We start from the raw sequence: 10,594 nt of genomic DNA on the forward strand, positions 1-10,594 counted from the left end.
GGTGGTGTATGGTGAACATGTGAGTCTGTGTATGTGCTTTAGAGTTTAGAGATGTGCAGTAGAGACTAAAGTGGTGGACCGACTAACCTGGCAACTGCGGCGTGATGACAAGACTTTAAATAATATTTTGGCACATCTCTTAATGGCTTTTAAATCTATATATGACATAAAAGAATTGCTGATTAATTGGTTAGAACAAATTCCCTTCAAAGCGTGGCTGCTCCTTTTGCTTTGAGATGAGCAAACTGAGGTGATTTGAGCATTTGAGGGGGATGCTTTCTAGACACTGCCTCTTTGAGGTTTGTCTGGACCCACCAGATGGGTGGAGAACTCAGGGCATACCCAGAGGGGATAACCTATCCTATCGCGGATGGGAACATCTTCCTCCAGGAGGAGCTGGAGGACTCAAGAGAAAGGAAGTCTTGGCTACCCTGCTTACTTATTGTATTTAGATACTGCATCCCAGACCTGGATAAGCAGGGAGATTTTGTGACTTTCATAGATGCTCAGGAGGTTTTCACATCAACCTGCCTTGTCAGTTCTTTTGGATGAATGAACTGCACTGACATACAGGGATTACACCAAACTGGTATCTCCTAAATTGCCAGATTGGTCCAAGTGGTGGTTCCCATTTTCATCCACCACTTAGCAAGCGTTAATAACGGAACGAGCTGTTTGCTTATTGCATTGCTCCCTCTTTTGGACCCCAAGCTTTTTTGGTGAACCACTCAGAAAGAGTGCAGTTTAGTTTACTCAGAATGAGTGACCTTAAACATTAAAGGAATGAGAACATGTCTGTATGTATGAAAGTATTGAACCTACCTTTTAATGAACTCAGGGACATTGAATTAAAATGTTGAATTCACACAAGCTCATTATGGCCTGTCCAATTCACAGCTTCTTTTTTTGTGTTGACACCGAAGCTTTGTATTTAGAGAGAAAAGAGAAACTGCCCTAGATAAGAGAGCTATATAAACCAACTCTGCTTTAACTAAGCGTTACTTTATATATGTAAGGAGAAAGGTTAATGTCACAGTGGTTTATTTAACAAATTCATCGGTCATAGGGCACCTCACCATTAGTTTTTGTTCTTGCAGAGACTAATTGCATCGGTCATAAAGCTGTGTCTAAGAGAGAACTTGCATGGCTAATGATACCTGTAAATTGATTTGAGCCCTGACCTCTAATGCAGCCACAAAGGCTGTATTACAGTATGTTTTCCTTTGTGGTTTTCTCTACATATTAAGTGACGTTGCAGGTATTTTCTTAAATGAGCCCACCTCTTTCTGTGAAGATGTGCATGCATTGCACATTCACAAAGGTACTTTGTAGTCCTTTTATGTTTTATTACACCATCATCTTTTCCTGTCTTGAACTAGCAGACTTGCTATCCTTAGGGTGTGTTGCTTGATCACCAGAGATTTCCTCTCCACCCGGCACTCTGCCAGCTTCTTCTGGCCTTTAAAATCTTTATCACGGTGTTACTCATTCCAACTGTGTTCACAGTGACTTTCATTTAGACTGTCCAGAGTGATTTAGTCAGTACTGCTGAATAGCCTCCTACACTGTGTCACTGTGAAGCATCTCCTGTTAACACAGGGCAGATAACGTAGGCCTCCACCCCAGTGAGCTTTGCCAGAGTTTTAGGTTGGTGAAAGCTGGTTACTGTGTGACATGAAACTTAATGGAATAGTTCACCATGAGATGAGAATGTGGATATCAATCTCATTATGCAATATGCGCAGAGATGGAGCCAATATGAATTGTAACATGTACATTGACCTACTGTATGTGTCATGGTTATGATCACTGGAGCACTCAATTTCATTTTTACCTCCAAATACATTAGTAACTTATCTGCCTAATCTTGTTTAAAACCTATGTGATTATCTCATGAATCGTACCTCTTTAATATGTTTAGCAATAATGCCGCAGATCTCAGCAATTACTTTGAGTACAATATTACTACTGTTATTCTTATTTTACTCTCAGAAAGGAAGAAAAGCAGTGCACTTCAGATAAAATGTAGAAAGTCAATTACTTCAAAGGAGAGAGAGAGAGAGAGAGAGAGAGAGAGAGAGAGAGAGATATGCAGGTTACTGTTCTAAAGCACAAATTTACACACACCTCTGGGGGTAGATGCAACATTGTCGGATGATGTGTGAATGCAGAGCGTCATCTTGTCTGTTACTGTGTAAGGTATACATGTGTGTCAATATGAGATGCTGGGGCAAAGCGGGCGTTGGGAATGAAAATGTGCTGCACACCCTGCGCGCTGTTATTGGCTGGGGGTTACACATCCATGTTGGGGCCCAAACGCTCTTTGCTGACGCCAATGAGCGTCTTCCATTCACAAAAATAAGAACAAAAGGCAAAATCCAGGCAGAGGGCAGGGTCTCTGCAGATACAGACACCACCACACACACTACTAGTGGGTCATAACTGATAATTGAGAGGGATTACTTTTGTTTTAGTCTATACATAGGTCAAACATAAGATACCTTTTTTAAAGGAGAATTCTGGTCGATTCCAACATGTAGCTCTGATTCGAACAGAGCTGAATTACCAGATCTTTCACATCTACAGCAGTCAGATTCATTGTGTTCCCTCGGAAGGAATCACTTCACATGAGTAGACACTTTTAATGATATTTTGAACATGTTAAGAGGCTAAAAACCTATTTAAAACTTGTCCAGTTGCCAGGCCTGTTGGGTGCTAACTCTAGCAGGAGGATAACACGGTGTAGGCAGCACCAGTTGGTTTAGTTTTTCTCTACTGACAGCATTACAAATTTACAAACAACAAAGCTACATGTTGGAATCGACCGGAATTCTTCTTTAAGGAAAATGGTCACGGAAAAAACACACAACCGACTGGGTGCCCTAGAACTTTCCATAAAAGTTTTTAAAAAAAATGACTTTACCATTTAATAGAATGTAAAATAGTAATTAAGAATTACTTTGTCTGTTTTAGGTAAGGGAGTAACTGGGCCACAGAAACACTTCCTAATTACTAGCAGTCTTGACACTGGAGTCCCCCCTGTAAGCTGCATGCTGCCACCCGGTGCCAAGCGGTGCAAAATCCTGGCAATGAGGTGAGTCCTTTCAATTTATTTATTGGTTTTCTGAGTCTTACGGTTTGGTCTGTGGAATATACACATTCTTCCAAATGCATCTAAAGACAAACCTCAAACAACACGCACACCAAAGCATTACAGAGTGGGTTACAACCTTGCATCTTTTATTCATGAAACGCATTGATTCCCTTTCCACAACCAATTTTTTTGTTTTGTTTTTAACTAGTGTCATATTTTCCTCATGTTGTGTCTTGTCTTTGTCATTGCCGGTCTTGCGGTTTCATTATGTTTTTATCTAATGTAAGTTGTCCTTGGGTGTTTTGAAAGGCGCCTCCATATAAAATGTTTTATCATTATGTTGAAAGATGAGCACGACACACAGTTTTCACACAGGAGCAGCAGGCTGAATGTGTCTTTGTCGCGCAGAGTTTTCCCCGTTGTGTGCCGGCACTTTCCCTTGACGTCCTGTGAGTCTCTGTCGGAACACAGAGCTTGTTTTGCTAGGCCGTGAAGATTAAACAACCGACCGCTATCGCGGTTAATTAGGTTGCTAGGGATTTACTGCCACCGGGGCTGGGATGATAAATGAAGTGAGCAAGGATGCTGCATGGCTCTGAAACGGGTTATCACTGACATTCTCATTTTAAAATAGCACACTGACCGATGGATTGACCGACACGTGAAACGAGCACACAGACATACATGTAAGGAAATCATCTTCATTTGGTCTGAATTTAGCGATATCCATCAAGTTATCGGTCCTCTGCAAGACTCACATCTTGATATTCCCCAAACTATACATTTATTCATTTTCTACATAATTGGTGTGAAATTTACCATATTTAACAAAGACTGCATCTCCCCAACATACTGTACATCATTGCATTGTAACAGCTGTCTATGTGGTTGTATCTCGCATTGTACTCAAAATCTTGTTCTTCTTTTCTTTTGTACTCAGACACACTCTCAAACCGTCAAATCATGGCTAGACTGGCTGTCATCCGACATGACAGCTCACTGAAGGCATTTTGTTGTTCAACTCCAAACCAAGATGCTTTTCTTTAATCAGACACCAAGGCCTTCAGAAGTAAGAAGTTTTAGTAGTTTGTGTGTTTGTGAGGGGGGTCATAGCAGCAGTTAATCCAAAATAAAAAGACTTACAGGTGTGAAGGGTGTGAAGAAAACACTACAACCTACGTACCCTCCACCATCGTGTGTGTGTGTGTGTGTGTGTGTGTGTGTGTGTGTGTGTGTGTGTGGTGTGTGTGTGTGTTGTTGTGTGGTGTGTGTGTGTGTGTGTGTGTGTGTGTGTGTGTGTGTGTGTGTGTGTGTGTGTGTGTGTGTGTGTGTGTGTGTGTGTGTGTGTGTGTGTGTGTGTGTGTGTGTGTGTGTGTGTGTGTGTGTGTGTGTGTGTGTGTGTGTGTGTGTGTGTGTGTGTGTGTGTGTGTGTGTGTGTGTGTGTGTGTGTGTGTGTGTGTGTGTGTGTGTGTGTGTGTGTGTGTGTGTAGGTTAGACTGGAGCTGACACAGATCAATGGTACAACTCCATCCTGTCAACAAGCTGCTCTCTGCCTGCTACTTTAACCTTCAACACCCCAAGCCCAATCTTTGATTCATACAGGTGCAATTCTCTCCGCATCTTCCTCCTCTCCCTCTCTCTCTCTCTCTCTCTCTCTCTCTCTCTCTCTCTCTCTCCCCCCCCCGACTCTCTCTCTCTCTCTCTCTCTCTGTGTGTGTGTGACACACACAAGTGCGTTCACACACTCCTATGCAGACTCCTGTAGGAAGACCACTAGTCTTGAATGATTGAATGAGTCACAGTGAAATAAAAAGGAGAGAGCTGATATACTTGCATAATATTACAAACATCATTGTATTTAATTCTTTTGGTGAAAGAATCAAATCCTTCTCACTGCTTGTGAGACAGAATATTGGCAGGTGCCTGTTGCTATGGTTTCATCACACATGGACATAGCTATATCCTTGGTATTTTGGCCTTGCTTTAGTCATTTGCTGCATGATGTGTTGTGGTTGAAGAATCTTTTTTTTAATTTAAAAAAAAAAGTAATAGGAGTTTTAATGGAGTAATCACTTGAAAAACTCATCTAATGCTGCAGATAGTTTAGGTAAGTCTTGATCTTAAAAGCATATACTATATTACCTTTGTATCTTTTATGACAGAGCCCCACAGCTCTTTACAAGGCGTTCTCCCAGTTGTGAGGAGTTGGAGAAGTGGCTGTCAGACTTGGATGTGTGGGCAGTGTGCTTGATTTATGAGAAACGCCCCTTTTGATTGAGAGTTTTAGAGCGGCTGAGAGATTGATGCACGGTACATGGGTGATTAGTATATTCCTGTAAAAAATCGTTACGATTATGCTTTCCAGGGCTTGGCAGATAGCGTGACTGTCACTTTCTGAAACTCAATTACAAGCTTTGACTCATCATTTAGTAATAATTTAATTTATGAGTTCCAAAGGCTGATTCTCTGCCTGTGGTTCCCTCTGTAAAACATTTAAAGCACCAGATGGGGAAATAATGAACTTTTCTAGCAGAAAGCAGCTGACAGAAGCTTATGAAACCAGGCGCTTTACACTGGGATCTAAATGAAGTGAACCATGACATATTAACAGCTCAGGTTGCATGTTTGAGAGTTTGAGTTTTTTTTTTTTTTTTAATATTAAAGAAAAATATTCAAAGGAAAGTCAGCAGGGGATCACCCTCTGATGTGCGATTTCATCAATCTTGCGAGTATAAAAAACTTAATTTCCATCCATTACCTTGGGAGCAGATACACGTTATAACATCACGATTACCATGATGATGTTACGGTTACCAAATGGAGGTAGACGTCTGAGCGGCAAGTAAGACCATCATCCTGGATGACTGAGGCTTCGGCAAGATATAATTTCAACATCTTTAAGTAGCAGAGAAGGGAGAAAGGAAAATGGATGGGGGAAAAAAAACAGGAAGACGGGAATTTAAGCAAAAAGGGTGACAGAAATAACAGTGATGGAAAACAATGAAGTAATGGAAGGAACGGGAAAGGAAAGAGCTACAAATGGTTATGGGCATTGTAAAAGAAGTAGTTGGTGTAAACAGAGGAGAGTGAAAGGAAGAAGTAAAGGCTCAGGACATGATGGGAAAGGGTGTGAGGTGGAGAGAAGTGACGAAATGGTAGATGGAGATAAAATAGCAAAACTAGCAGAAGGAGTTGTGTTAGAGGAATAAGTACAGTGCTTACTTAGCTCTCTGCAGTGCGACTGTCTGACCCAGACCACTTTCATCCATCCAACATCAAAGCACCAAAAAAGCTGGTTAAAAACCAAAGGGAGGAGATTATACATTACTGTACAAGTTCCAGTGCTTTTTGAGTGGATAAAGGAGTTTTCATCTCATTCTGGCCACCATCATTATGATTATCATACACTCCATAGAAGCTGGCATACACTATGTATTAAGTCAGAGTTCCACATCAAAGGCCCTGTTACCTTTAGGGCCCTGGCGGAGGATCTCTGGCAGCGATCACACTTATAGGGATAGCCAATCACATAGAGGCAGGTGCCTGACCATTTAGAAAGACTCACAGGTAACTGGTGAAGGGCAGCAAGGACTTGTTTCCCTTCGTACATGTTAAAAGCAGCAGCGTTTGGTATCAGCAGCTGTGGAGGTCTAGCCGGCTGATACCAGAGACATGTGTGTTGTAGTAGTCAAGGTAAAAGCGTGCAGTAAGTCACAATTATTAGTAAACTTAGTTCATTGACTGCTCAGTTTTAGTCGTTAGTTGTTGACTGCTGACTCCTTAACTGGCCGGTTCAAGGCCGCAAGTGATCAACAACTGCTTCAATAGCCCAAGGCATTTCTGTAAATCGGCTTGGCAAAAAAAACAACTTACCTTGTCTGTTGCAGACCAAGTTGTGGCGAGCCGAGAGGGACAATTGAGTTGGATTCAACCTTTCTTGGGAGGGGATAGGGAGGCACTTGTGACAGAGATTTCCATGCTACTGAATGTGCTTATAATTATTTAATAATCTATTAGAATTGATTTGGGGTCATTTCCCTTTAGGACATTGTTGGACATTTCTTTTATTTCAGTGAGCCAGGACATTACATTACCTATTATTTCAGTGAGCCAGGACATTAGATTGGTTATAAGCTTTATGTGGACGTGCAATCAATACTTTTTACATAGCAATATATTTAGCATGGGGGTAGCATGTATATAATAAATAAGACTGGACATAGAATAGAAACAAGGTCAACTATAACTGTGCCTTAAAGGAATAGGTTAACATTTTATTCATTTTTATCAAAATACCCTCATTTCCTGTCATGCAAAGAGTTAGATGGATCAATACCACTCTCATAATGTTTTTTTCATGATTGGAGGGCGTTTTTACAGAATTACAGCAACCACAGATGACAGATGTTTTCACTCCTTTTTCAGAGCCCATAAGTTATTTATTGCTGTCAGGCTGTAATGACCATTTCAAACAATATATTAAAAGGTGTATAGTAGTTACCAACACTCCATTTAAGACATGTTAAGATGCAGTATCACTGACCAAGGCGCCGGCTTCAGAAGTGGAGATCATTCCCACTTACTGCTGCACTGTTGCTGCCTACTGCTACTAAAATGAGTCCAATTAACTTTCTCATTTGTATAGAGACACACATGAATGTGAAATTGACTATCGAAAACAGTAGAGCTAATTAGGGAATACATATTTGTGTGTGTGTGTGTGTGTGAGACACAATGAGGTGTGCTGTCTCTGTGTGTGCCTGGACTTGCTGTGAAGAATCAATACCTCCACCTGAGGAAGGTCTGTGTGACCAAAATAAAGTATTTGCATGCGTAATGGACAGTGTGCCAGACTTCTTCAACAAGGGATCAATACCTGCCAGTTTCCTCCCCTCAGTACCGAAGGCTGGGTAATGGGCCATAACAAAGGCTCTGCGTATGAGTGTGTGTTGGGCATTTAAGTATAGTATAAGCTGTCACTGCCTAGCCTTTTCTCAGCTGCCCAGTAGGTCGCTGCCATTCTTCCTCCTAACAAGAGGAACCTTTTGATTAGTGGGAACCAGCTTGAGTGATGTCCTTGTATTTCTTTCGTGCTGCACGGTTGGACCTGTGAAAAGACTTGGGATGTGGTTATCCAGATGTAAATTTAATTGCAAATCTGTAGAGACAGTTGTTTTCCAGAAGCATCACATTTCACATATTTGTATTATTGTGTCCAGTGTTGAGCCTCAGGGTACAATTTTGTGCTCCAAAGTATCTCTAATCATTTTCTGTCTGATTATAGAAAATTGTCCATGTAGTGATGAAAATGGCCTTGGTGGCACCTAACACATCAGGTATGCTGCTGTGTTCATTGGGAACAAAAGTATGGAGCAATGAACTGGAAGAAGTCGGAGCACATCAGGCTGGAGTTAAAACCTTATTCAGTTAAAGCCCATGCAGTATAGTGCACAGATTGTGCCTTTTAGAAAAGCACTCATTTATTCACATGTTGCACTGCAACAACACTGCAGTTTAAACCTGTTTAACATTTCTTATTGAAATCAATGTCAAAGGTCTAATTTAACCATATGCAACAATGTGGTCTACATTCAAATGTGGCATCTGCCTGTGTGAATGTGTTTACAAAGCTCAAATCAAGCAACCTTTTCAATCCGTTAATGTTTTTGTTCCTATTTTATGGCATACAAATGGATCCAGAAGAATCTGCAAGCTCATGTTTTATATGCTCTGGCCCCCCTCCGAGACAGGGTTCCAGCCAGCCAGGCCCTGGCCAGGCCAATCACAACCGTCTATCTCCTGTGGGACAGGTTTCAGACGATGACTGACAACTTGTGGAGCCTTCGCAATTTAATCAAATTGTGCAATAATGTCTTTTTTTTGGCTCGCGCACCTGGTTTAGTAAAGCGGAGCATTTTTGCCTTTTTTGAAAACAACCAAGTTTGCAGCAGAGGTTGAAGTACATTTTTAAAATTCTGATAGCAAAAACGGCAGGAGTCGTTCAGACAGCGATACAATCCCATCCCAGCTCAACTCTGCTCACTGCAGCCTGTTTCCATGTGTCCGCTCCACAGCGCTGCGTCACATGTTTTGTTGCTCTGATTGGGGCGTCCATTATCGCGTCCAAAGGGCAATTTTTGTCTGGTGATGTCAAGCTAATAGAATTGCCTGAATTTACTTAAACAAACGATGCGTATTACTTATGGTCCATATGTGCTTAAAAAATAGGCAATAGCTGGTTTTGCTTTGATGTATGACTTCATAAGCAGAAGCTCTTAACAGCAGCGACCTTTAGTTCAGCTCTCCAGTCCTGAATATTCATTAAAACATCAGCCTGAAAAATTCACAAGTACTACAGACCACTGCATGCCCAAAATTGAAATATATGCACACACTCCTAACTTAGGGGGTAATAATGAATCAGTTTTGTGCGCTGGCACAAGTGCAATTCGTGATTAACTTCGGGAACACTTTGAGTTGATTTTACAATCAGGAGTAATAAGTAAAGGACGAACCAAGAATAAAAATGTCCTCCTCCTCTAGGTGATAACTTTTCTCATATTTCATTGAATTTTCAAGCTTTTACAGGCGTAAAAAGGTACGCCATTAAATCTAACACGTTTTAAATCAAATAAGGATGAAAAGCACAGTTACAGACACAGTTACATCCTGAACATAAGATTGTGATACTTCCCTTTCAAATAGGTAACAAGGTTGGCAAACAAGCTAGACTCCAACCATGCAAACACAAACTGATAACACTGTGGTTCTTTGGATCAACAAGAGCTTTAGATGTTGGTTTGGCGATTTAATATTTCTCCCTCGAGCTTGAAATCTCATTCCGACCTTATTGCTTGCTTCCATATGTGCAGAATACCACGTACTCACTGCAGCGTCATATTTTACTCCAGCACTATTAAATTGCTCGTACTGGATACCATTGCTGCTGTGACGTACTATGTGCACTATGGCTTTATTTTCATGTTGCTGCTTCAGATTCATTGCAATGCTATGCCACTGAGTGTCACGGAGTAAGCCCATTAGGTACTAGCTCGTCCCTCTGACTTTGTCATGGCACAATAAATCTCAGGTCGCACAACCTCACTGCCATTTTAATTTTTTTTTTTCCTGAAAGGCTGTGTTATGTCCACATGCCAGATCAGTAAAAAACTAGTATTTTACTGACTGTGGCCATTATTCACTAATTGTCTTAACCTCTCCAAACTCTTTTGTTCCAAGTTTGGATTTTATTATTTTTAGTTATACTTTTGCTATTATTATACTTGTTTTTTTCTTTGTCTTTCCTTTACACGGCCATCTGCTCTTTGTTTTGATGACAATGAAGGAATCTTGTCAGAACATGCTGACAAAATAGAGGGAACCTTATTTTTTCAGGTTTGAGCTAAATAAACCTTGACATTTGAAAGTGATTACAATGATTGTGCTGTATATTTAAAAGGTTCCTTTTAAAGCCAGTTTTTTTTTTTTTTTTGCAGCCAG

The 10,594-nt window shown here is 40.9% G+C and overlaps 1 long non-coding RNA gene across 1 annotated transcript in view; it reads right to left on the reverse strand.

The window, feature by feature from the left end:
* LOC116696707 (uncharacterized) overlaps positions 1 to 2,483 on the reverse strand; it is a 10,226-nt gene extending 7,743 nt beyond the window's left edge. The window contains exon 1 of the long non-coding RNA XR_004333813.1: positions 2,367 to 2,483. This is a non-coding gene — a long non-coding RNA (uncharacterized LOC116696707). The remainder of the gene's footprint in view (positions 1 to 2,366) is intronic.
* Between the last annotated feature and the right edge of the window lie 8,111 nt (positions 2,484 to 10,594).

This window comes from Etheostoma spectabile, chromosome 2 (genome assembly GCF_008692095.1).
Source record: "Etheostoma spectabile isolate EspeVRDwgs_2016 chromosome 2, UIUC_Espe_1.0, whole genome shotgun sequence".
In the NCBI taxonomy this organism is placed as follows: domain Eukaryota; kingdom Metazoa; phylum Chordata; class Actinopteri; order Perciformes; family Percidae; genus Etheostoma; species Etheostoma spectabile.